This window comes from Mastigoproctus giganteus, chromosome 8 (genome assembly GCF_048544385.1).
Source record: "Mastigoproctus giganteus isolate SK-2022 chromosome 8, ASM4854438v1, whole genome shotgun sequence".
Classification (NCBI taxonomy): domain Eukaryota; kingdom Metazoa; phylum Arthropoda; class Arachnida; order Uropygi; family Thelyphonidae; genus Mastigoproctus; species Mastigoproctus giganteus.
The window spans coordinates 61,975,110-62,000,129 of NC_143582.1; the positions used below are offsets into that span (position 1 = coordinate 61,975,110).

Consider the following 25,020-nt stretch of genomic DNA (forward strand, 5'->3'; position numbering starts at 1 on the left):
CACCGAAATCTAGAGTCGTCCTGCCTTTTTACTCCAATATTTCTGTCTATCTCCCCCCAGCCTTCAGTCTCCCTTCCCCACTTTATATGATTCAAGCGAATTCCCCACACTTTCCAAACCTAATTACATTCATCTAAATTACATTCGCCCATTAATATTTCCGACCTTTCAAAGGCTATCCCCACTACGCGATTATACCCTCTCTTTTTTTTTTCTTTTAGGTCCTAGCCGCCGAAATCTCAGGAAATTAAGCGGCAGGACTTGCCAGAGTAAATCTTAGTGTACTGGTGTTTTCTGGTCTGCCTCTACGGGGCGAAAGTGGGGCAACGTTGTGCCTCAGCAGGTGTCCAGCGGCTAACGACCAGAAGAACAACGGTACACGACACTACACAAGTACAATATCTGCACACTTTTAAATCTCTGGCGTTTCCAGTGAACTGGTACACCCACAATGAAAACAACGCGGAGATGGGGGAAACCCCTGGTGTCGTTTGACCCTAAACATACTTTACACTTTACCTAAACATCATTAGAATACTGGGTACCTGGTCTGCCTCCACGGGGCGAAAGTGGGGCAACGTCGGGTCTCGGCAGAGGTCCGGCGGCTAAATGGCCAGAGGAACAGTGGTACAAAAGACCACACGTAAACATTATCCACACACTTTTAAATCTCTGGCCTTGACAGCGTACTGTATCACCTGACAATGTAAACTACGCGGTGATGGGGGAAACCCCTGGTGCCGTTTGAACCCAAACACACACACTTTACACTTTACCTACACATCAGAACACCAAAGGAGACCTAACAACGATGTGGGAGGAACAATAGGGAATATACTAAATGCCATCTTCCTGGAACCGCCTACAGATCTCACAACAGAACAGCAGGAAATATGCCAGACAAACGACAACTATAAAACCTAGCAAAATGAACCGCCATTCACAAAATAAGAGCTACACATAGCGACTACACAGATGAGGTGGAGAAAATATCCCGTACCGATCTCTTGGAACAGGAAATGGTAAAGAAAACGGTTGACTACATACCGAATGTACTGCTGGAACTGATCAAAACCTGTCTGAAAACTGAGCTCTTCCCTGAGACTTGGAAAACAGCAAATCTAAAAATGACATTGAAAAACCAAACTAAGAAACTAGAGTTCCCCAGCTGCTACCGACCCATTGCTCTACTATCAATATTGAGCAAATTGCCAGACAGACTATTATACAAGTGAATTACAAACCACTATAATGCAGCAAATCTAAACTCTGCCAAATAGTACAGATTTAAACTTGGTACATCAATCATCGAAGCTATACAGAACTTGATGACAAACGTAGGACAATGCAATAAATATACTTCCTAGCAATCTCTGCGGACTTTTCCAGGACGTTCGGCACCCTTTGGTGGTCGAGCGTCCTGGCTAGACTCCGAAAGGCTGAAATCCCAATGAACTTGTACACCATAATCAAGTCATACCTCTCAGATAGGGAAATGGCGGTGGTAGTACCCTTCTGCAAGCTAATTAGGCTTGTCCACAGGGATCTGTCCTGCGGCCGCTCCTGTGGAATATGGTCTTTGATGATTTTCTCTCAGTGGACCTTGGGGATGTTTCCTCTCAGGCCTTTGCCGATTATTTGGTGCTCACGGTGGCGGCAGATTCGAGAGTGCGACTCGAGGAGCTAGCAAACCATGCCATCGATCTACTTCAAAAATGGACCAAACTACACTTACTGTTGATTTCACCCAGTAAAACCTGCTCAGTTCTCCTAAAGGGTGTAAACGACATAAGGAGACCCCTCAGCTAAAATTAGAAGGCAAGAGAGTTAAGTTAGACAAGCAGATGAAATATCTGGGGCTAATATTGGACTGCAATTTTCCCTTCAAGCCCCACCTGCAATATATAGAAGAAAAACTAAGAAAGTACACCGCCCTAGTGGTTAGGGAATGAAGTATATTGAGGGCCTAGAAGCTCCTGCGATTTCTCCTATCACCGTGAATGTTCTATGTATCGGTGACAGTACCCTGTCAAAGCCAGAGATTTAGAAGTGTGTGGGTCATGAGTAGTGTTTTATGTTGTGCTCATTGTTTATCCAGCTTATTGGCTGCCAGGCTCCTAATGGGACCCGACGTTGCCCATACCTCGCCACGTGGAGGCTAGCCGGGTGTTACCAATGAGTCAATTGTACTCTGGTTGGTCCTACCACTTACTTTCCTGGAATGTTAGTGGTTAGGACCTCAAATAAAATTGGAACGAGCGCGGTTGGTTTTAGTTCAGTTATATTAAAGCGCTGATATGGGATTTGACGCTGAAGGCCTGTTTCTCAAGTGCCTAAAAGGTTGGGCGAAATTTTTTTGGTGTAGGTGATTAGAGTAATGCGTAGAGACTGGGAGCTAAACAGAAAAATGCTCTAGCTCTATTACAAGACAGTCTTCATCCCGGCGATCACCTATGGGTCGCCGGTCTGGTATTGTAAAGCCAAAATGCCCGTGAATAGACGAATCTTAGACACAATTCAGAGAAACATACTCTTGACCATCCTAAGCGCCTGCAGCACGATAAGCACGCATGCACTTCAAGTCTTGGCTGGGATCCTCCTCCTAAACGTGGAAGTACTCCGTTGCGGACTCAACTATCTCCACGTCAAAGGAATACCAACGAACATTGAAGGCTTCAACCTGGACTTGGCAAAGAGCAGCAGAGCTGAAAAACAGCGGCTTGCTGCTCATCTGGTGCGGGTGTGGCAGAACAGATGGTCTGCCTCATGTAAAGGTGCGGTGACCCGAAGATTTATACTTCTCATCAATAAAACCTATCCAAGAGCCCGTCGTGGTTCAATCCAAGGTGGAACACGACATTCCTACTAACGGGCCATGGCCCAATAAAAGCAAAACTAAGTGCTCTGGGTACTATAAACACCCCCAGCTGCCCCTGCAGGGGCAGGAGACCTGGAAGCATATAATGCACAATTGTGAAAAATATGAGGACCTCAGATGCCACCTCATTACAAAAATAAAAATATAATCCAATAAACCATGAACACAACCTATTGGACACGGACCAGGAGTACAAAGCCTTCAGCCATTTTGCCCAGGACCTCTTCACAAGAATAAGAAAGCTTGAGACAGCCATCCTAAACAATTAACAGAAATAAAACGGGGGTGTGTGACAACCTGGACCTTTTTCAAGTTGCCCAGGCAGGACATAAATACTGTAGCAGACAAACTCTGAACAGAACAAGACAAATATTGTCAAACCTCGATAGTGACAAATTAAGAATATGACTAGTAACACAAGGACCTGAACAGGAAAATAACCAACGCCAAGCAAATAGATGATCCGTGATCCTAAATTTAAAACTGCAGACGTTCCCTGCGAAGCTTGACAACAAACACCGCAAAGGACACTTCAACCATGAAGATGACTGCAGCTCCGCTGCAACTTTTCCGGTTGGCGATCTGACCCGGCGTCTTGCACGGTCCACTCTCTACCCCCCTACCCCGGCGGGGGGAGGGAGGCGAGGACGGGTCTTGCTGTTTCCTCTCCTCCCTGCCCCCCTTCTTCCTCTTCGGGTAAGGCGTGGGCCTGCCTCACTGACATTTGGGGTCGCCTTACCTATCGTCCCCATACTTCTACCTTTTCTCCCCCAGTCTTCAGTCTCTCACCCCTACTCTACCTGTACTACCAGCGAAAAGCGAATCCTTCCCGCAATAAAATTTAAAATGCCTAAATTAACAAACTTGGGACCGCTTTCGGCCTAACTTCATTCTAACGTATGTCGCTCCAATTTTTTTAAGGCCCTAGCCACTGAAATCTCAGGAAATTAGGTGGCAGGGCCTGCCAGAGTAAAAATTTTAAACTACTGGGTACTTGGACTGCTTTCACGAGACCAGGTGTTGGCAAGGTTGGGCTCCAGCAGGGGTCTAGCGGCTAAATGGCCAGATGAACAACGATACACATATACACTATCCATACAATTTAAATCTCTGGCCTTTACAGTGAACTGTTACACCCACAATAAAAGCAACCCGGAGATGGGGGGGAACCCCTGGTGCCGTTAGACACGAATACACTTTGCACTTTTACGTAAATATAATTGCTGACATGGTACACCCTTTCATGGCAACGGTCTTCCCCTCTGGCGGTGCCGCCTTCCAGCAGGATAATGCGCCTTGCCACACCGCCCGGATTATTCGAGACTGGTTCGAGGAACAGGAGGAAGCCTTCCAAGTATTGCCCAGCCCTCCAAATTCCTCAGACATCAATCCCATCGAGCATCTGTGGTTTGCGTTGCAACAGAAACTCCGATCTCCGGCTTCTCAACCACGGACCTTACAGGAGTTAAAGGATCTGCTGGTTACGTGTTGGTATCAGATACCACAAGACACATTTAGAAATCTTGTAGCGTCCATGCCTCGCCTGGCACGAGCTGTTTTGGCTGCATGTGGAGGACCAGCATCATATTAGGTCGGTGGTCATAATGATATGGCTCATCGGTGTACTGTCCTAGTCAATTTTTCCAAGTACAACAAGCCAGCTTTCCAAGAAATTACCACTGACTAATGAGCTGTAATCTCAGTACCCAAACTGTTAATTGCTGAAATAAGTTTTGTCACCATGGGCGATGAAGGCTCCTGCATACCTATATGAGAAGGAGGTAAATTAGATACCGGTAGTTTACTTTATTTTAATATTACATTTATCATTATAATTAATTAATCTGTCTGGCTGGTGCAGCAAAGTCCTAGGGCTTACTTGCATTTTATGGCAACTAAGAAATTATTGTTACTGTATCAAATGTTTAAAAATATTTCTTCACAGCGTCACCACCCTTCGGAAGCACTTACCTCGATCTTCATTTATACAATAGAAAATCATTGCCAGGGACCTTAACACTGTTCTCATCAACCACGAGTTACTGAGGTTTGAAATTTCCTTAATCTGAAGTACAATGAAAGTAAGAGAGCTGCAAACAAAACTTAACTAATATTACAGAGAAACTGAATTCCATAGATTGGGACTCTTTAGATGATTCCCTGATCCTTATAAATATTGCACAAATTGATGTTCCATAGCATCAAATATGTATATACCTGAGAGCAATGCGCAATGGCCTAATTTGGCCCCTCGCTCTTTGTAATATTTATGAATGGCCAGCCTTTGGGTATCGTTCAAGCAGAAAGCGAACTCTTGTTAAAGATGACGTAAAACTAATCAGTTCAATTTCAAAACAAGAAGCTGGCAACAGCCTTCAACTACCCGTTGATGAATTTTCAATCTGGGCAGCAACAAAACCGTCTTAATATCAGTCCAACTAAACGGTCATCTGTGACTAACCACAACACCATAACATGGAAATCTATCAAAAATAACTATACGATAAGCAGAACTCAAACTGCAAAAGAACTGGAAGTATCATTCAACACAAACTGTGCGTTAAATGAACACGTCGAGACAATCATCAGAAAAGCTGATAGGAAAATTGGATTCATAAAACACACTTATGTAGTGTAATTCAAAATTAATCTCATACTTTTCTCTGAAAAGTATGGTGATAAATTTGGATCATTCTGCATAAGTGTACTTCATGAAAAGGACAGTATTCCTAATAAAGTGGCCACTCAGTGTGTGTAAGATTGCAATTATTCACACGATAGTATTTATTACCTTATGTTTAGACGTTTACATTTAACCCAGCAGTAACATTGGCTATTTGTGGACAATTCTAGAGAAATAAGACTTTTAAAAAATAAAATGCCACGGGTATCCATTTTACAGCACTTGTGAATAAAGAACCAACCGATTTCTCAGGGACGCACCTCAATATTAATGCTTTATGGACACGATAGAAGCAGAATTTTCCAAGAGAAACCAGTCGGATTTAAAAATTTTGCACAAGGATTTCATTCATTTATTTTCAAAAACTGTTGCCTGACATCGTCCATTACTATCATTTTATTCACCAGATTCGCAGAATAAAGTTGCTTTTTAATTCCTATTAACGTGTTGATGTCGGAATCAGTAAAATAAAAGGAAAGTATTGAAAATGTTTCTTAAGAAGTACAGGCCTCTCTTTATGAGTCAGGACTGCGCGTGGACGCGATCAAAGGAGCAGACCTTTTTCTCGACTGTGGAAACTGGAAACTGAAGACATAAAAGCCTTTCTTTCAGTGACATTTCCAGCAGTATTTTTCTTGTGAATTTGTGATCACTTTTTTCCTTGCTGAGGACTTGCCTACTTTATTGAACAACTCGAATTTAAAACTGCAAGGAAAGAATAACTTTATATCGGATTTCTCTGGACATTTTTGTTCCTTTCAAAGGAAACAGTTATCCTCCGTTAAATGCAACTGGCAGAGGGTTCTCTTTTGAATTTCAGCTCAACACGACGTGATCAAACCACATTTCTGATAATGTAAAGGTCATCATTATAACTCTGAATGTTCCAAACTTGCAAAAGTTTATAACCTAGAAAATTTAACTATGTTTCATTTCTCTGAATTTTGATGTAGAAGTTTTAGAGAATATACATTTTCTGGGCCAGACTTTCCAACTATTAGAACTGCTGGATATTCAGTTATCAGCATCGCCAAAATTGTTTACACCCTAAATGAAAGTTTCGAAAAATATTTGAGACCCGGTTAACACAATAAAGTTTTAGGTCAGCGGTTATGGAGTTCTAGAAACACTTTCTTCTTTTGGGATCAAATCTGCACTTGAGGGACATTTTTTCTTATGAATAATTTAAAAAATAAAAGAGGAAAACACGAAGGAATCGCGCCTTCTCAGAAGAACTCATGCTAGCAGCCATTGAAAAGGAAGGATTTCGATTTCTGAAGAGCTTCACAATCAAGATACTCCTTGAAAACTGCTGTATCTTTTAACTTAGATAAAAGAAAAATATTTTTCAATTTTCATTTTTATTTAATGAATTTAAAACAAAAATTGCATTTAGACAAACCGCCTCTTATAGATTGATTTTCCTCTGGATAATTCTGCAACACGTTCGAACGTTAAAGTGGACGATGAAGTCCAGTAGTCCACATTTTTAAGTCCTTTTCGGATGATCATCCGATCATGATGAGTCCTTCTCATCATGATTGGATGTCTTAAGAAAGCCATGAGGTATCAATATATTGTCTATTAGGCTAGGTTATGTTAGGTACGGGTTAAGTACTAAAGCAATTAAGACTATGAGAAGTCAGCAGATTACAGTTGTAATTACGTCTATTCTTCAGTCAATTTGCTGTTTTCTGGACAAAAAATCGGAATTTCCGGGAGAAATTAACCACGAAACTCTCACCTGGGACCAACAAACTCAGCCACGTTATGAAAAAAGTCCATAAAATTTCCATGCTTCATTGACGGGATTCGAACTCTGACTTTTTCCGCTGGGTGGTCGGACAGTGATAATATCCGCTATGTCTGTAAATTGTGCGAATGTGATGGTCCGTTTGACTTGTTTCTGGATGAAAATCTAGTTTCCAGCAGGAGGAACTCATCAAGCTCGGCCAACTCGCAACCAGTAATTAGCTAGGGTTGCATAGTTTCCCCAGAAACAATTCCAACCTCTAACACCGAAGAAACCAACCTGCAATCTGTAGACAGGATAGACGGACGCTTTAAAGTCTCAGTGACAGCCCACACCCAGCGGTTTCGGGTTAGTCTCCGGGGAATGTATGGAAACCTGGTTTATAGACTGCAATCTGCTCTTTTGAATGTAATTTATGTTTAGGTCGATAAAAGAAGATTTTGAAGACACGATTTTAGCATTAGCATTAGCATTAGCATTAGTAGAGGCATTTGATGCAAGAAAGCAAGCTTATGCAGCATCAGCCAAAAAAAAAAAAAAAAAAAAAAAAAGTAACATAAATAAATAAAAATAACCACTTCCACTTCACCCCTCTGTTCGTTCGAAATACCTGTCCAGCTGAGCCTTAAACTTATTTAGGCTATCAACTTCCACGACAAGGGATGGAAGTCTGTTCCACCCACCAACCACCCGCTGGCTAAAGGCAAATTTCCGCACATCTATCCTACATCTGTCTTTCCTCAATTTGAATTTATGCCCTCTCAGGTGATTTTTCTGAGCTAGAGGAAGAATCCCATCAGCATTGAGCATGCTCAAACCATTCAAGGCTTTGTACACCTCTATCAGATCACCCCGCTGGTGCCTAGTTTGCAGACACTGTAATTTGCAAAACTTAAGCCTTTCTTCGTAAGAGAACCCCTTTGTCCCATTCACCAATCTAGTTGCCCTTCTCTGTACTCGTTCCAGCAGCTCTACATCCTTCCTGAAATGAGGCCTCCAGGCCTGTATACAGTACTCTAGGTGTGGCCTGACCATTGCCTTATACCAGGGAATAATCACCTCCTTATCCCTGCTAGAAAAATTCCTATATATCATTGACAATACACCATGAGCTACTCTTGCAGCTCGTCTGCACTGCTCAGAGAACTTCATATCTGCCTGCACCACCACCCCCAGGTCCCTTTCATTCTCTACCACTGTCAGTGTAGTACCACAGAGTTGATACGTTGCTCTGGGGTTGCTGTTTCCCATATGTAGTACTTTACATTTGTCAATGTTAAACTTCATTTGCCACCTCGAAGCCCATCTGCTCAACCTTTCCAAATCCTGTTGCAGCAGCATAGTGTCAGTAGTGTCCTTGACAACCCTGCCAACCTTCGTATCGTCTGCAAACTTGGACATTAAGCCTGATATACCATCATCAATATCATTTATAAATACAGAAAACAATAAAGGCCCCAATACTGAACCCTGAGGGACTCCACTAATAACATTAGTCCACGATGAGCAGTGTCCATTGATTACCACTCTCTGTCTTCTCCCCCTCAACCACCCCTTTATCCATAGCAGCAACTTGCCTCCAATGCCACACTGCTCCAATTTGTGCAGCAGTCTTCCATGTGCAACAGTATCAAAAGCCTTTCTAAGATCCAAGTATATAATATCAAAGTTATTCCCTGCATCCAGTTCTTTTGTGACTGCATCATAGTATCCAATCAAATTGGTCAGGCAAGACTTCCCCTTAACAAAACCATGCTGTGTCCTAGCTATAACTGAAGTCTTGTCTAGATGATCCTGCAGTGCTTCTTTCACCAGTGCCTCCATTAATTTTCCGGGAACAGAAGTTAAACTCACAGGTCTATAATTACTTGTGTCAGCCTTTGATCCCCCTTTGTGAATTGGGGTCACATTTGCACATCTCCAGTCAATGGGTACCTCCCCTGAGTCCAAGGAAGCTCTCATAATTATGGCTAAGTGTTTGCTTACCTCCTTTGCTGCCTCCTTTAATATAACTGGATAGATCCCATCCACCCCAGGTGCCTTTCTTGTGTTTATCTTCAACAATTTCTCCTCCACTTTGCTCTCAGTTATTACAAGATTCTCTAGCTTACTGCTAGAGTTGAATACACCTCTGGCATTCCCCTCGCTGAATAACTCCTCATGTGTGAATGTCGATGCAAAATATTCATTTAGTTTGTTAGCTACCCGAGCAGGGTCATCAACAGTTGACCCATCGATCTCAAGTGGACCAATCTGATTCATCCCCTTCCTTCTAGAGTTTACATAAGTAAAGAACTCTTTGCTGTTTTTCTTCGCATCCCTTGCCAAGGATCTCTCGTAATCTGCCTTCGCCTGCCTAACCTCCTTTGTAACTTGGTTACAGATCAACTTGTATCTATCATAGGCGTCCGTGTCACGTGTTAATTTGTATGTATCCCATGCATTTCTCTTCTCTGCCATATGCCTCATTAGTTCATCTGACAACCATTTAGGCCTAAACCTTGAACAATATTTCTTAGTTGGTATGTAAAGCCTAGTAGCTTCCACGATAAGTTCTTTGAATGCTTCCCATTTTGAATTTGCTGTTGGCAATATCATCAGTTGATCCCACTGTATAGAATTTAAATACTGTCTCAGTCCATTGTAGTCGACTTTACGAAAGCAATACCCCTTCCCTTTACCCCTAATGGTAGTTACCTCTTTGAGTAACTCCCACTTCAGCACACTGTGATCACTGCCACCAAGTGGTTCATTTATCTGCAGATTCTTAATGCATGAAGAATCACTACTGATAATCAAATCAAGAGTATTACTCCCTCTAGTTGCCTCCCGAACATGCCGATGTAGAAAACAATCATCCAATAAATCCACAAAAGCCTTGCTAGTGTGTGAGTGACCAGTCCCCAAATTCCAGTCAATATTTGGGAAATTAAAATCCCCCATTATAAGACTCTCTGATTTACTGGCCCACTCTATTTCTCCGAACAGTTTCTTATTATACTCATCAGAGTCATTAGGCCTATAGCACACTCCTACTCTCAATTTTGATCTCCCAATGCTTATGTCACACCAAACTGACTCGACACTGCACTGTCCAGCGATGTCGACTGGCTTCACTTCCTTGGATTTTATGTGTTTTTTAACTAATAGCATAACCCCTCCTCCCTTCCTATCCTGTCTATCCTTTCTGTAGACATTGTACTCCCCAAATTCCAGTTCTGCATTTCTTATATCTGTGTGACACCACGTCTCTGAAATCCCCACAATATCTGCCTTTGATGTTTTGAGCAATACCTCAAATTCATCAAATTTATTTACTAAACTCCTAGCATTGGTGTACACACAAGTATACATGCACCTGTTCTTTTTCTTAGCTACCCTAACACAACCCATGTGTTTACTTGTACCCCAATGATTCCCAGCAGTCTCTGAAATATCCTGCATCTTATTTTCCAGGCTGCGGCTCATTCCAATAGAAGCAGTGCAAGAATCACTTTCACCTCTGCCAGTGGCTACTGTTAATCTATTAGTCCTTGTATCCCCCCAATCTAGCAGTTTTCCGACCCACCTAACATTGCCTCGATAGCATCAGCAAACATTCTTGCACCCTTTCTATTTAAGTGTATCCCATCCCTGTAGAAGCAGTCTCTCCTGTTAACAAGTACAGACCAGGCTGAAAAAAATTCTACCCCTTGAGCCCTGCACAATCTTTCCAGGGCCGAATTGATTGACAGGGCTCTCATCATATACTCCCTCCTATCGTGTCTGGGCAGAATTGCAGACACTTTCAATTTCAACCCTAATTCACGGCTTTTTTTTTTTTTTGCAATGAAGGCAGGAAAAACTATCAATAAACTATGGGCGGTTCACTATCACTTGTTGGCAAAGGTATTTGAACCAAAATTTAACTCAAAACTAGAGTTCTCTTCACATATTTTTTTTAAAATATAGCTTTTAAGGGTAAACTACTAGAAGAGTTGAATGCTGTAGTTACCAACGATTTTTACTGTCGTTGGGTTTTATGCACATTATCGACTTATCCCATATTTCGTTACTGTATATTATGTACAAGCATGGATTCAGCCGGAATAACTGGGGAAAGCGCTACCTCTTCTGCCCGACATCGGCTAACAACACTCTCTACTAAAGAGGCCTTTAGAAATCTCTCCAATCATTGACAGAACTTGAACTCAGACCTGCTCAAACGAGTGACATGTGGCGAAAGCATTATATTATCAAGGAGAACAAGTTACCAGTATGTATTAAAAATCTTTAATATTTCGACCATCCGAAAAGGAACTCATCTGCCTATGTACAATTATGTCCATAAATTGCGTGGGTTCTCTAGTAGATTTGCCGGGCTCAAAACCTGAACTCTGGAGAAAAATCCTTGATGTCCACCTCTGAGACAGAGTAAATTAGCTATGGAGTGAAAACTCATTAACGTTCCAGATGTCATTGAAGGAATTCAAACTCAGGCCTTTTCCACCTAGTGTGGGGAGAGTGATTATAACCACTGTGCTATCAACACAGACAAAGTCCATGGTCAGTCGTTTCACAGTTTTCCGTCTACGTTTCTCCCTGACCATCGATGAGGCGTCTGTGCCCACGAAATAGGTTGTGTGTTAAATCAATAACACAACCCATTCCATTTTAAACGTAATAAATTTAATTTGGCGCATTCAGTGTTTTTCAGAAATTTTGTAACTGCCATGTATTTTGTTATAAATGTTTTTATAAATACAGTAGGGATGGACAAAATTAAATTTCTTTGGTTTCCTTATCTGAATCAAACCAGTAAAGTACGTGATTTACTAGTTAGAAGTTCAAGCAATATGAGCTTCATAAAGAATTCTGCGTTTTAAAATTAGCTTACAAGAATAGATTCATAAATTCCTGCATAATACTGGATGAAGAACCCATTGTATTGATTTCCAATACAACTTAGTTATCTGACTGCCTACAAATGAAATAAACTCAGACAAATGGGGGATGGATGAGATTTAAGGACATTGATTCAAATTTTAATTTCGCGAAACATCATTTATCTTCTAAAAAGAGCAATGAGCACGGGGTTAAACTTTTATCTGTTAATTTTCTTTGGTAGAAAGAACAGCTGTTATAGTTTTGTTTCGTGCCGTTATCCAATAATGGTACGAAAGAAGTTTGGCCCCTTTTAAATGCCTCTACTAAGATCACCAATTTCTGAAATAAGGCCTCGTTTTTCATATAATCAAATGGTGGATCAAAAATTATTTCTGTTCACCAAATTAGTTATTCTGTTCATTATACATGTACACCTATAGACAGTAGCCGAAATAATATGAAGGCTCGAATCGGGGCCCCTTTGTTTCAAATACAGCAATATTGTGCGGCGCGGCATGGATTTTATAAGGTGTTTTTAATGCTTTTTGGTCTAATTGTAACCAACCTTTCAGCAAAATATTGCTTAGCGGCGACAAGCTTGAAGGAAGAGGACTTCGTTGGCAAATAGTTTTCTCCAGCATATTCCATAGATTCTCAATAGGATTGAGATTACGTGAATGGGGGAGGCAGGGAAGATAGCGAAAATCCGTGTGATGTTCTCTGAACTATTCATGCACGATGCACTGTTACATTGTCATCCATAAAGTCACCATCTCCTTCGGAATAAAAGTGAAACAATGCTAAGTGAAGTAGATTTGATACAAAATTCAGGTACTCCAACAAAACATTCTCCATACCATTATACCACCCCCAGTTTCTTGGGTTGTATTAACAAGGCAAGCATGGTCCATCGCCTCGTGAGATATTCTCCGCACTCTCTGTCTATCATCAATGCAAAATAAACTGCATAATGATTCGTCTGACCACATGACTTTCTTCCTTTGTTGCACTGTCCAATCACGACATTCTCGGTATCACTGAAAACGTTTTTTTTCCCTGACATCTAGGCAGGCGACTGCCAATAACCAACTTTCTTCAGTTCCCTCCTTATAGAACGGGTTGAAATAGGACAGTTCTGGGCTTGGTTGAATTCAGATGTTATTTGCTGCATGCTGGAGTTGCATGACAAGATTTTTCATCCCGTTGTTTCGTATGCATCGTGCAATTCTATTAAAAAAATCGTTTTACCCTTCAATGAGTATCTTTCTTATTTGCTGAGCACTGATCTCTAAAGGCTAAACTCTATCTTCTGGGCCTGGAAAATAATCCTGCCCTTATGGAAGCTATAGAATCCTGGAGTCATGTTTTACACCACTGTCCGCTTTTTGATGAACTGAAAAATTAATTATCCCCTGAATCTTGTCCCACACCTTTCCGAGAGTAAAGAAGCGATTCTGATTGAGAACTCTATAAAATTTACAGCATTTCAATATTTTTCCATGAAAATTTTCAAAAGTACAAAATGCAGTTATCAAATGGTTAACATTATGCATGTTGCAGGACTCATTATTATGGAACTCATAAGCGACTCAGTTCGTGTGGACAGCTCATCTTTTTCACTAGGCCTTGAGTGCTGTATATTTGTATGCAACACTTTGTATACAACCTTGGTTTCGTCTTTTCCAAAGCTCTAGGTGTTTGCTTGGTAACATATTATAATTAATAACTGCATTTTTTCGCTGGTACCTAGGTTTATCTAGGCAGCTCTTAGGAGAGCATGTGCAACCTGCCATTTTGCACTTTTCCCGGACAGAAACGGGATCTTCCAAGACAACAATGTGCTGTGTCATCGTGTCCGCACTGTAAAAACATCATCCATCTTGATTGGTCTCCAAATTCGCCTCACCTCAATACAAATCAACACCGGTGAGATGTTTTGGAGCGAAAATGAGGCGTATAGATACACAACCGTCATCTATTCCACCACTGTGGACAGCCTTGCAGGAAGTATGGTTGCAGATTCCTACGGACGTCTTCTGACATCTAATGGAGTCAATGCCTAGGCGAATAGCGGTTGTTATCCGTGCGAACGGTAGCCCAACACGGTATTAGGTAAGTGGTCATAATTTAATGATCACTAGGTGTATATCAGCCATTGGGGTTTCTCTTTACTAATAGTATTTCGACTGACTGACGCAGCAGTGCGCAGATTTAACGTTATAGCGTTCCTCGAAGAAAGACACGGCTTATTAAGGTGGAACATATTTACCTGGAACACTTTCGTGTTGTTAATTAGTCACTTTTAATGAGTCTCTCCCCAAATTAAACGCAATTTCGTAATCGTGTTAATGTTGCGAGGAGAAATTACATCTCATACAATGACGATCTTCTAAATCCCAACATCCCTTTAGGGCATTTGCATGGCAATCAGCGAACCTAAAATTACAACCTTTTTCAGTAAGTCGGCGTGTTTCTATTTACTTTCCAGATTTCCAGATAATGAAGAAGTAGCTAACATAATTTTGAAAACGAGAAGAATCAATAACGCCTTAAGTTCGTGTATTTCTTTATTCGTTACAAGAGATGGTCAATAAACGGTGCAGCCTGCTCATAATGGTGAACAGCACTTTCAGGAAATATCCCTCCAAAGTATAATTTTAGGCAAATGAAATGAGATTATCTTATCAGTCTTGTTCGGCTAAAACTATTTCACACGTAGTTCACTTCTTAATTATCTTCCTTAAGGCTGGAAGGAAGCCTCGTTGAGCTTTCTTCATAACAAGACTTTTCTGCCTGCAGCAGTGTGGAGATAATGTTAGCAAAAAACCTTACAAATAAGTTTTCTTACTTGTTAATAAAAACCCTTCAAACTGCGCATATGTGCTCGCTTTTAATCTGCTATTCTGTAGGCACATTGTGATGCTGGTGGGTGAAGTTTTATTAATAAAACCTGTCGCTTTTGTGAGAGATACCAAATTGACACAGACAACCATGTTTCAATTAGATCAAATTGCCTTGCACAGTACCGCACCCAGCAATCCTCAAAAGCAGCGCTTTAATAACACCAGTCATCACTGGAGCATATAAAATCTAATTACATTAATTAATCGCGCTGTTGAATAATATCTGAGTTCCTTATGATGCGGCTATATTTATTTATAAGTTGTAGCTCTTTTTGATTTTATTATTATTATATTTTAATGGATTTATACTTTTAAATGCAAAAGAAAAAATTGGTTGCGATATATTTAAAAGCACGCTGCCTTTTTCTCATTCAGAACTCATCTCCATATATACAGCTTGTCCATTAAGCAATCAAAACGGACCGGGAATTCGATAAATTAGATTTTTACTGCGGTCTGTCGCTGGCTTTTAAGTCAAAGGGAGAAACGAGATTGATTTCGAAAATACTGAAGCAAAAATATTGATTATAGATGTTGCAATTATGAGATCGTGGAAGAAGGTGAGGGAGAGAGCAGGGGTTGAGGTCTGTGCATGGAATAATCATATCTCTTAAAACCCGACATCAGAAATATGGTGGACTTTCTTAATTTTTTTTGGTCTGCGACTGAAATTTAAATAGGCTTGCTACGTTGAGTTTTTGATTAATAACTTTCCATAGAATTCAATCCATGATAATTTTATTACCGAAATCTTTTTGATTCAAATGTTTCATTAGTGGATAATCTTTTCAATTGAAACACTGAAATGTATTTCACAAGGAATAACAAACAAAACTGGATTTGATTTATGGACAAAAGATTATTTGTCCTTTTAGGACCACCAGAAAACAACCTCATCCATTTTGGTGCATTATGTCCAAAATTGCGAGTGTTCGGCCTGTTTGTTTGTTTGTTTGTTTGTTGGATACTGACCCATGGTGAGTTTTTTTTGTAACTTTGATCTAGTTACCGAGACCTTGTATTGTATAATGATTGATATTTTGGACAGAAACCCAAAATATCAATCGCTTATTTAATTTCCTTCCCCAATCCCCCCTTTTCATGTGAACCATGAAATTTATACGATTCACAGTCTCCTCGTGGTTTTGTTTGCATTGGTGATTGCCTAAGCTTCTCATAGTGATGTCTTCTATAACTGACATTGTCTGCTTCCATAGTGAATGCTACTGAATTCATGCTGGAAGAAATCGTGTCAGTTCACCGACATGTTCTTCCAAATTTTTAACTTCTGTTGTTAAATGTATCCGTTTACGCTTTTAATTAATTGCCACATTCTATCTTTTCAGGCGCGTGTCGCTAATCCGACGAACTCAACCTAATTTTAAATATACTTCGCTATCTTTCGGCCTAGGGAGAAAAATGCAAACTGTCAGCAATTTTAAATCAGTATAGCTATGCCATTTAATTAACAGCGCTATTTGAAAAAGATTGGTATGTCCTCCGCCCTTCACATGATTAATTATTGTTCCCATTTTTGAATTTTCTATTAGAGTTATACCATTAGAAGTTTGTAGACAGCGCCGTAATATATTTTATTTTTCATATTTTAAAGTAAAAGTCATTGTTCAGTTGACATAATAATGTCATCGCGATATTTTTGTTTTTATTATGCATATTGGTTTTCCATAAATGTCACGCACTGTGTTTACAAATACATTAAATTTTTTTTCGATTATCTTTGGTAACTTCGGAAGATTATAATTTTTTTTTAATCTCCGGATATTCCTAGTTTCATCGATTAGAATCCCAAAAACTGAATTAATAAAAAGGCTGCACTGAGACTGGATGTCGTTGATAATTCAAGGAAATAAAGCGTAATTTGAAATGCGAAGTGTGCCACCTAACTGTAAAGCACTTCCTATTCGAAAATACGAATATTTACACTTTTCCTTGATGACTCTTAGATGGAAAAATGAAAAGTTAAACGTGCTATTATGCTCCCAAAACTAAGCGACTTCACGAAAGGAAAGAATGCGTTTTAAGTTATTTTTTCACTTAATATGGCATTAAAGAATGAGAAATAGAAAGTAAACGTTTAGTAAATTAATCAACAAGGTGGGGAGGATGGATATAACTGCTGTAGTAGACAAATTATCTATTAGATCTTTCGTTTTTTATGGTTCTTGTTTCGAATTTAAAACCGCTTTTTTAATCAAAGAAATTCTTAAGAGTAGAGTTTTATTAAGCATGGAAAGAAAGTGCCTCACGTTGAAAAAAAAACTTTTCCGTTTCACAAAGTACCTTTATGTTGCATTATACCAAAGCAAGAATTGCAGTTTATGGAATGCCCAATGGTCAATCTCCGTTATGTCCAAACTACACCCGTGTGCATAGTAGGCTTCAATTACCACCAACACAACACTCCAGAAAATTTAGGATGGTAATAACATTTACTTTGTAGTGTTTTTCATCTAAAGTTTGATACGCTCATCCTTCTTAGACACCATAAAAACAAAAGGTCCTATAAATTGAAATGGCAGCAACTAGATGCGAAGGAATGCTCAGAAATGTGCCCACATACCATTTCCTTAATTAAACAGGGGCGTAGTTTGATACCTAAAACCACAACAAAGACAACAGTGGCACCATTATGCATTAAAATGTCATAATACACTCGGTAGTCCTCGAAATATAACCAACTAACAATGTCGACCCCAGAAGAAGTGGACATTGAGTTGAGCGAGCGCCAACTTACGCATCGCTATTACACTTTTACAAAACATATCTGAAGATCTGGTACTGCATATTGCCTGTAGAATGTACAATTGTGCCACAATGACCAGTAATGGTGGTATTTGCTGTACAAACAGCAGGTGCAACCTCATCTCAGATGCTGAATTCGGTTGGGATCTGGAGATCTGGCAAAGAAGGTGGAAGAAATTTTTTGAATGTTCTGAAAGGCATATAACACCAGCTTTGTAACATGTCAAGTCTTATATTGAATCACTAGAAGACATCCAGAATTTAATTTTTTTTTTAATATTTTACAAAATTGGTCTGACTCGACCTCATATACAGAAGTAATAAAAACACTGCTTAGGTTTTAAGTATTGTTAGCATTGTAGATGTTAATATAAAGCTTGGGACAGCGCGATTCTCTAAAATGCATGGCCCGCTTTTAAATTCGCTTTTATCCATAACCGTACGAGGTATGCTTTTGTTTTTGCAGTACTGGGGACCTCTAAGCCCTCTTAGAGAAAAAACGTCGCCGTGCCTCACTCTATTACAACAACCTTTATCCACTCGGTAAATACTCTGTAAGCTTTATGTCGCTTACGATGTGGACAAAATTGATCGAATTTCGTTCCTTTTGTTTTTTTCCTTCGTGCTTTTTTTCTTCTTTGTTTTTCGTGGCGCTGTACTACTTTAAGCAATTCCGGACAACTGAATGGCCGGTTATTTTCGGCATCCTCAGTCGTAGGGCACCATTTCGGACAGCAGTTGTACCAATTTCGAATCCGAATGCACTAGAATGAACAGTGAATGAAGGCGCTAAAGCCTGGAATCTCACTTTATGGTGTTTATGGATTGCATATATTTTAAGCTCACTTTGACTGTTTTTGGACTGAAAAACATGGATTTTCACTTCTAAAGCGACAACATTTATTCGAAAGAGACAATCAAGCCAAAGTCTAGACCTCACTCCATATTGCGCAGCATAATGTCTGAAAAACTAGACAGATGGTGCAAACAGCAAATTGGCGATTATAACTGTCAATTTGTTGCTTGCTGGACGAAAAACCAGTGTCCGGGAGAAAAAACCATGCTACCCACCTTTGAGACTGACTAACTCAGCTACGTTGAATTAAAGACCCATAAATATTCCATGAATCGCTGACGGAATTCAAACTCAAGTCCACCAGTGTAATACGTAATAACTGCGCTTCACGCGAAGGCTCGTTCTCAAATAAGACAATATATTTTTTTGCCAACGCTATTAATGAGATTCTTTATTCATCCAAAATGCATGAGAAAGATGGCAATCCAAAATGAATTTTCCTTCCTCAATTTCAGGATGTAATCCTTCACGAGCTATTCATCGCTGGTGTATAAATAAACAGAAAACAAGTTTTCATTTCTAAGCCTACGTATTTCATGAACTTTTTGAAACGTGAGCACAGCTATCTACTATTCTTAAAGTTGTCACTTTTAAGAAACGTATCTGACGTTCCAAGTTCGTTATTTCTTATATGCTTCATTTACAACCTTGAGAAAGGTTTTTCCCTATTTATATCCATTGCTTATATCTTTATGATTTACGATCGAGAACTTCCAGGCTTACTGTTCATTGTAATATGCGTCCTCTACGTTGAAATGCGTTTCCTATGAATATTTTATTTTAATCGGAACCATGTCTTTTCAGTCTCACTAGTACTTTACTAGAGTATTGATTTTTCAGTTTCTATATCTTCCTCAGTGTTGGTCGAGAAATATTATCCTTGGTTATCAATCATATTACATCGTATATCAAACGTACTACTGACAAGCGAATTGAGAGTTGCGTATAACCACAGAGCAAGCATATTTTCTAAGATGAAATGCCAAACTATGAGTATAGCATAAATTATACGTACGCTGACAATAAACAATTCTGGAAAGGGTGGACCTACATTGGTAGAGAAATGAAGCTGAAGTGATGCTTGGAATATGGATAAAACCAAGAAAAATGGTTTGTTCTTTTGATTTAGAAAGGAAAGTAGCCTTATTTGGGGAAAGTGAATGGTGTCTTACTTTCTTTTGATTGCAGTTGTAGTGGTGATAGAGAAGTTCGCTAACCTTAAAGGGGAAGAATTCTTTTGGGGGAATTTATATTTCTGTTTGCGTGGAATAGATTTTATTGTTGTTGTTGGGTTTTAGGAACATCAGCGACTAAGGCCATATTGCTCTGTATACTGTCTGTAAATTGGGTGTGGTCTGAGGTCGATTTTCTCTTTGGTGGACGAAAACCCTAGCTACCCTCACCTGAGACCGACTAACTCAGCCACTCTGTGAAAAAAGCCCATGAAAATTCCTAACGTCATCGACGGGATTCAAACTCGGGTTTTTTTTCATCCGGTATGGAGAGGACGTCGATTCTACCAACTGTGCTACCCACGAGGGCAATAGATTTTCAGCATAATTAGATAAACCCATGGTCTGCGAAAGTTTTCACGTAGTATCATTTCCTTAACAAGCGAATTTTTAAATTAATGATAAACGTGCATAACTGAAATCAGCAAGATATTATATTTGGTAAATCCAAAGCCTAATGGCACTCCACTTAACACTGTTATGTTGGATACTAAAGCTTTGATTCAGTGATTGCGTCCTAATATTTCAAGCAACCTTTCCCTCAATTTCGGTTGAAACTTTTGGAAAGTTTGCTTCCAGTTTCTTGGCTTCTGAACAAGGTGTATTTTATTGCTCTGGACTTTGTATTTTTCATATAATCTGGAGAAAGCTGGCTAGTGTCATTACAGTTAGGAAACAGTAACCTTTGGAGACGACAGTATAAGTTGACTATTAATAAAAAGATAGAACAGGATGTATTTCACACGGTAATTGTAGATGGTAGGGAAACAGTTTGTTGGAAGACAACTATTAAGGTTGTCATAGACAAGCTGTTTACTGAGGATTGTATAAGTAATGACACTCTTGATCAGCGTCAGATTAGAGCAGATAACAGAGCTTATGTCAATGATGAGGATCTCTCTTTTTAAAGCAGAGGCGTTACTTGTAGTCAGCAAACAGATAAACGTTGATAAAACTCCGGAGATTGATTTGATTGAGAACAACAGTATTTGTAAGTTATTAGAGATATATCCTCCAGTTTTGCTGAATATGTATACAAATGTTTATTGGAAGGTACATTTCCTGTTTTCTGGAAATGTGCCCTTCTGAAATTGTTGCGAAAACCAGGTAAAGAAAAACAAGCCCCAAGAGCTTTCAACCAATGTCTCAATCAACTTACCTAGGTAAGTTGATTGAGAGATTGATTTTCCAGCGATTAAGTGACTTTATGAATTCACATCACGTTGAGATGCCATTTCAGTATGGTTTTAGAAAATCCAACTCTACTGAGGACGCGATTAATGATTTTGTGCTTTACGTTAAAAATGCGGATAGTAAATATGTTCTTTCCTTGTTCATTGGCTTTGCAGAAGCTTTTGATTCAGTCTGGAATGAGAGTATTCTTTACTAAATAAGAGAGCTCCGTTGTCCAGGGAAAATATACCAAGTTGCAGTAAGCTACGGTATTTAACTTCAAGGCAGATAACAGTAAGAGCGCAGCATTCAATTTACAGGAAATTAGTGTCTAGGAGATGCCCGCAGGGATCTGTGTTGGGTCCCCTATTCTGCAATTTGGTTTAGAACCAATGGCTTAAATTGAGACAAACAGTTTGCCATAAAATAGCATTTATGGATGATCTGCTTATCTGTGCCTGGTAACTCAGGAAAGGTTGTTGAAGAGAAGGCTGAAATGGTTCTTCAGAGTCTAACATCATGGGCTATTGTAAATAAATTAACAGTTTCAGAAGAAAAAACAGCTATAATGCTAGTTAAAGGTCACCTTGACATCGATCGACCACCAAAAAGTTTGGTAAATTGTAAGCAAATTAAATTTGTTACCCAAACTAAGTATTTATGTAGCTTATTAGATGCTAGGTTAAATTGGTTCCCACTCGCATTATTTGATGAAGAAAATTAAGCTTTCTAGTGCAGCAGTAATGTGGATTTACAGATCGGAATGGGGGTTACGTAGATCAGTTTTAAATCTTTATAATACGGCAGTTTTTCTGCCAATAGTGACTTATGTATCATCAGCGTTGGTAACTTTTGTGAATAAGATTAAGTTTAAAGCTAAGTTAAATTCTATTCACAGAACAATGCTGTTGGCAATTCAGAGGATTTGCGGAACTGCGTCAACAAATCCCCTGCAGATATTAGCAGGCCACATGCCTTTAGATCTTTTTATAATATATACAGCTTTTTGTTACTGTATTAGGAAGCATAACAATTTCACATGTTTAAACATTGTATGTGACTTTAACAGTGATCCCAAGGTTTAAAAGCAAAGAATACATACTAAGTTAATGGAAATCTGGAAAGCCAGATGGACGGATAGTATTAACCGTGTGGTCACTAGATGTTTTATTCCAAATGCATTATTTAAACAGAATAAGTGTTTTTTTCCTAATATGGACACTTCTTTTTTTATTAATAGGGTCTTTGTATAGTAAATTATATTATTTCGGTTTGAATTCAAATCCTTATTGTGGCGTTGAAGAAACTTGGTGCCGTGTGTTATATGAGAATTACAGAGCTGCATTAAAGAGTGTAATTAGTGATTTGAGGTATAGAAATTAAAATAATTACTTGTCAGATTATAATAAGTTTTTTTGCTTTTCAAAGGTTTGCTATTTCTGTATTTCTAAAGAGAAGACAGTTATAAGTCTAGATATTTGTAAACTAACAATTGTTATTTATTTATTATTTTTTGTGCTGTCAGCGCAGACGGTGTAATAGACCCGGGTCTAGTTCCACATTCATAGGAACGGGCATCGGGTAGCAGTTATCCTAGGTGATGACTGCTCCCTGGTGGTCTCCCAACTGTGACATGCACATCTTCAATTGTGATAGCTACTTGGACATGACTAAACCACAGAAAAGGACCTTGCCTCTTGACCATGATTGTTGTGCCAAGTGGTGATCAATACCAGACTGTCTTGTCTGGTATCTTTTGATTCCCATTCCCTTCACCCACTCGCCTAGTGCAGTTTACTCCAACGAATAATTTTGAGGATGCCTTCCTCTATGTTTCATTATTTCTTACTATTCCCCCACTGCCTTTCATATTCCCCAATCTCTATCACTGAATGCTCAGACAATTAGACTTGTCAGAGAATAACGGGCAGCCTGGCTTACCTCCTAGCGGTGTGTACGGGCAACATGGGGTCCTGGGGCCTAAATCAGGACCACTACAACAAAACCCAACATAATATTCCTCATATACAAACACGACACCTTTGTCTGGCTTTTTCAGAGTAATATATACTTCACAAGAGTACTTATGGCGCAGTTGTTCGGTTCTGCTTATTATTGTCTTGTCATTATAATAGCTATTAATAATAAAATAAATATTAAAATGGTGTTTGTTTAAATTGATTCATTATTCTTGCAGAGAATTGGGCGTTACGGTTTTGTGCGAAAAGATGTTAAGCATTCGGCTGGAAAATAAGTTTGTTTTTATTTCTGTTCTTAGCTTTTTGAAATATGAATAGAAAAGTTAACTTCGGAAGGAAAATGTGACTTCGGTATAAAAATCCCATTGTTAGAAATTAATTCTGATATGCGAATAAAGTTTTTACCTTAGCATTATATGATAATGAGAAACATTTGCATAGAAATTGAAATTCTTATCTTCAGACATTAATTTTCTCCGGTTGTTAGAGCAAACATTAAAGTACTGAATTTGAAAATTTATCATGATGTGAGAGCAAAAAGAAAAGAGCATTTTAAATTAATGGCACCAGTGAAGACAAAAATGCGCCACACCTAAGTTAATTTCCGGAATAAACCTTGCATAGACAATATTAAGTAATAATAATAATAATTATAATTATTATTATTATTATTATTATTGCTCTTATATTATTTCTTCTTGATTGGGGATTCCCCCTCGTGACGGGTATTGCTACCAAGTACACAGGGTGGTTGTTGTTATGTCTGGTGTTATTGTTGGTCGAGGAACTCTCTGACTATCCTACAGGTGTTCAGGATTGCGGCTTTCTGGAGTTCCTTGTAGGTGTTCGCTGGGAGACCTATTGCTGCTAGGCTGTTATGTAGGGTCTTTGGCACGATTCCTGTGGTTGACACGATGATCGGGATGGTCGTTACTTGTTGCTTATGCCACATCTCTTTGTTTTCCTATCTTAGGTTCGTGTACTTCCTGATTTTTTCCTCATCGGTTTTCTGCAGGTTGCCAGTGTTGGGTACCGCTATGTCAATCAGGTAGGTAGCCTTTTCTTTCTTGTCCACAAGGGTTATGTCCGGTCTGTTGTGTGGGATTGTATTATCCGTTATTATGGCGCGGTCCCAGTACAGTTTGTGGGTTGGGGTCTCTAGTACTGCCTGGGTTTCGTATTTGTAGTACGATACACTTTCTTCGATCAACTGGTATCCTTGTTAGCTTCTGATGTATTGACCTGGTTACCTGGTCGTGTCTATGAGTGCACTCAGTCTGGGTGATCACCTTGCATCCCGCGGTGATATAGTGGATCGTTTTTGAGGCCAGATGGCATCGTCCACATGTGTCATTGGACACTCGGACACATCGAGCTCTTTGGCGATGTATTTTCTATAGTTTCTGGTGTTGATTACCTGGTCTTGGATGGCGAGCATGAATCCTTCAGTCGCGGGGAAGAGCGTCCCGCTCGTGAGCCATGCATTGAAAGCAAATTTATCTATATTATCTTAGCATTAGTAGAGGCATTTGATGCAAGTAAGCAAACTTATGCAGCATCAGCCAAAAAAAAAAAAAAAAAAACACTCCCATTTCACCCCTCCGTTCGTTCGAAATACCTGTCCAGCTGAGCCTTATTTTTATTTAGGCTATCAACTTCCACAACAAGGGACGGAAGTCTGTTCCACCCGCTGGCTTAAGGCAAATTTCCGCACATCTATTCTACATCTGTCTTTCCTCAATTTGAATTTATGCCCTCTCAGGTGATTATTCTGAGCATGAGGGAGGAAGAATTCCATCGGCATTGAGCATGCTCATGCAATTCAAGGCTTTATACACCTCTATCAGATCACCTCGCCGGTGGCTAGTCTCCAGACACTGTATTTTGCAAAACTCAAACCTTTTTTCGTAAGAGCAACCCCTTGTTCCATTCAC

General features: G+C 39.5%; 1 protein-coding gene across 1 annotated transcript in view; it reads right to left on the minus strand.

Annotated features, from left to right (window-relative positions):
• Positions 1–25,020, minus strand: part of LOC150081567 (QRFP-like peptide receptor) — a 181,886-nt gene that overhangs the window by 32,361 nt on the left and 124,505 nt on the right. The window lies entirely within an intron of this gene.